At 46.8% G+C, this 2,500-nt stretch overlaps 5 non-coding genes and 4 pseudogenes across 5 annotated transcripts; all 9 read left to right on the top strand.

Annotated features, from left to right (window-relative positions):
• Positions 1-46, top strand: part of LOC146225665 (5S ribosomal RNA) — a 119-nt pseudogene extending 73 nt beyond the window's left edge.
• A 222-nt stretch (positions 47-268) lies between these two features.
• On the top strand, positions 269-377 carry LOC146225664 (5S ribosomal RNA; annotated as a pseudogene).
• Positions 378-555: 178 nt separating this feature from the next.
• On the top strand, positions 556-674 carry LOC146225663 (5S ribosomal RNA). The gene has a single exon (XR_014749317.1). It is a non-coding gene; the product is annotated as a 5S ribosomal RNA (ribosomal RNA).
• Positions 675-858: 184 nt separating this feature from the next.
• Positions 859-977, top strand: LOC146225662 (5S ribosomal RNA; annotated as a pseudogene).
• A 182-nt stretch (positions 978-1,159) lies between these two features.
• On the top strand, positions 1,160-1,278 carry LOC146225661 (5S ribosomal RNA). The gene has a single exon (XR_014748119.1). It is a non-coding gene; the product is annotated as a 5S ribosomal RNA (ribosomal RNA).
• A 180-nt stretch (positions 1,279-1,458) lies between these two features.
• LOC146225660 (5S ribosomal RNA) lies at positions 1,459-1,577 on the top strand. Its single transcript, XR_014749316.1, has one exon. It is a non-coding gene; the product is annotated as a 5S ribosomal RNA (ribosomal RNA).
• Positions 1,578-1,761: 184 nt separating this feature from the next.
• LOC146225659 (5S ribosomal RNA) lies at positions 1,762-1,880 on the top strand (annotated as a pseudogene).
• Positions 1,881-2,062: 182 nt separating this feature from the next.
• Positions 2,063-2,181, top strand: LOC146225658 (5S ribosomal RNA). The gene has a single exon (XR_014748118.1). It is a non-coding gene; the product is annotated as a 5S ribosomal RNA (ribosomal RNA).
• Positions 2,182-2,361: 180 nt separating this feature from the next.
• On the top strand, positions 2,362-2,480 carry LOC146225657 (5S ribosomal RNA). The gene has a single exon (XR_014748116.1). It is a non-coding gene; the product is annotated as a 5S ribosomal RNA (ribosomal RNA).
• Positions 2,481-2,500: the final 20 nt, after the last annotated feature.

Genomic DNA, 2,500 nt, shown 5'->3' with positions numbered 1-2,500 from the left:
AGTAATTGGATGGGAGACCGCCTGGGAATACCAGGTGCTGTATGCTCTTTTGCTCATTCACTTATAAACTGACATCTTGCAATATGCACAAGTAGTCCTTCATGAAAGGGGCTGGAAGCTGTTTTCATTTTGACACGAGAGAGAGAGAGAGAGAGAGAGAGAGAGAGAGAGAGAGAGAGAGAGAGAGAGAGAGAGAGAGAGAGACTACCTTGCATTGTCAATTGCTAAATCTGTATATGGATAAGTAGCCTATGGTTGTCAACTTATTTAGTACGGCCATACCAGCCTGGCAACGCCTGATCTCGGAAGCTAAGCAGGGTCGGGCCTGGTTAGTACTTGGATGGGAGACCGCCTGGGAATACCAGGTGCTGTATGCTCTTTTGCTCATTCACTTAGAAACTGAAATCTTGCAATATGCACAAGTAGTCCTTCATGAAAGGGGCTGGAAGCTGTTTTCATTTTGACACGAGAGAGAGAGAGAGAGAGAGAGACCACCTTGCATTGTCAATTGCTAAATCTGTATATGGATAAGTAGCCTATGGTTGTCAACTTATTTTGTACGGCCATACCAGCCTGGCAACGCCCGATCTCGTCTGATCTCGGAAGCTAAGCAGGGTCGGGCCTGGTTAGTACTTGGATGGGAGACCGCCTGGGAATACCAGGTGCTGTATGCTCTTTTGCTCATTCACTTAGAAACTGAAATCTTGCAATATGCACAAGTAGTCCTTCATGAAAGGGGCTGGAAGCTGTTTTCATTTTGACACGAGAGAGAGAGAGAGAGAGAGAGGGAGAGACCACCTTGCATTGTCAATTGCTAAATCTGTATATGGATAAGTAGCCTATGGTTGTCAACTTATTTTGTACGGCCATACCAGCCTGGCAACGCCCGATCTCGTCTGATCTCGGAAGCTAAGCAGGGTCGGGTCTGGTTAGTAATTGGATGGGAGACCGCCTGGGAATACCAGGTGCTGTATGCTCTTTTGCTCATTCACTTAGAAACTGACATCTTGCAATATGCACAAGTAGTCCTTCATGAAAGGGGCTGGAAGCTGTTTTCATTTTGACACGAGAGAGAGAGAGAGAGAGAGAGAGAGACTACCTTGCATTGTCAATTGCTAAATCTGTATATGGATAAGTAGCCTATGGTTGTCAACTTATTTCGTACGGCCATACCAGCCTGGCAACGCCCGATCTCGTCTGATCTCGGAAGCTAAGCAGGGTCGGGCCTGGTTAGTACTTGGATGGGAGACCGCCTGGGAATACCAGGTGCTGTATGCTCTTTTGCTCATTCACTTAGAAACTGAAATCTTGCAATATGCACAAGTAGTCCTTCATGAAAGGGGCTGGAAGCTGTTTTCATTTTGACACGAGAGAGAGAGAGAGAGAGAGAGAGACCACCTTGCATTGTCAATTGCTAAATCTGTATATGGATAAGTAGCCTATGGTTGTCAACTTATTTTGTACGGCCATACCAGCCTGGCAACGCCCGATCTCGTCTGATCTCGGAAGCTAAGCAGGGTCGGGCCTGGTTAGTACTTGGATGGGAGACCGCCTGGGAATACCAGGTGCTGTATGCTCTTTTGCTCATTCACTTAGAAACTGAAATCTTGCAATATGCACAAGTAGTCCTTCATGAAAGGGGCTGGAAGCTGTTTTCATTTTGACACGAGAGAGAGAGAGAGAGAGAGAGGGAGAGACCACCTTGCATTGTCAATTGCTAAATCTGTATATGGATAAGTAGCCTATGGTTGTCAACTTATTTTGTACGGCCATACCAGCCTGGCAACGCCCGATCTCGTCTGATCTCGGAAGCTAAGCAGGGTCGGGTCTGGTTAGTAATTGGATGGGAGACCGCCTGGGAATACCAGGTGCTGTATGCTCTTTTGCTCATTCACTTAGAAACTGACATCTTGCAATATGCACAAGTAGTCCTTCATGAAAGGGGCTGGAAGCTGTTTTCATTTTGACACGAGAGAGAGAGAGAGAGATAGAGAGAGACTACCTTGCATTGTCAATTGCTAAATCTGTATATGGATAAGTAGCCTATGGTTGTCAACTTATTTCGTACGGCCATACCAGCCTGGCAACGCCCGATCTCGTCTGATCTCGGAAGCTAAGCAGGGTCGGGCCTGGTTAGTACTTGGATGGGAGACCGCCTGGGAATACCAGGTGCTGTATGCTCTTTTGCTCATTCACTTAGAAACTGAAATCTTGCAATATGCACAAGTAGTCCTTCATGAAAGGGGCTGGAAGCTGTTTTCATTTTGACACGAGAGAGAGAGAGAGAGAGAGAGAGACCACCTTGCATTGTCAATTGCTAAATCTGTATATGGATAAGTAGCCTATGGTTGTCAACTTATTTCGTACGGCCATACCAGCCTGGCAACGCCCGATCTCGTCTGATCTCGGAAGCTAAGCAGGGTCGGGCCTGGTTAGTACTTGGATGGGAGACCGCCTGGGAATACCAGGTGCTGTATGCTCTTTTGCTCATTCACTTAGA

The sequence above is a fragment of the Hypomesus nipponensis genome, chromosome 25 (assembly GCF_054491055.1).
Source record: "Hypomesus nipponensis isolate SF chromosome 25, ASM5449105v1, whole genome shotgun sequence".
NCBI classification, from domain to species: Eukaryota; Metazoa; Chordata; class Actinopteri; order Osmeriformes; family Osmeridae; genus Hypomesus; species Hypomesus nipponensis.
This window is presented reverse-complemented; position numbering and strand designations above follow the sequence as displayed.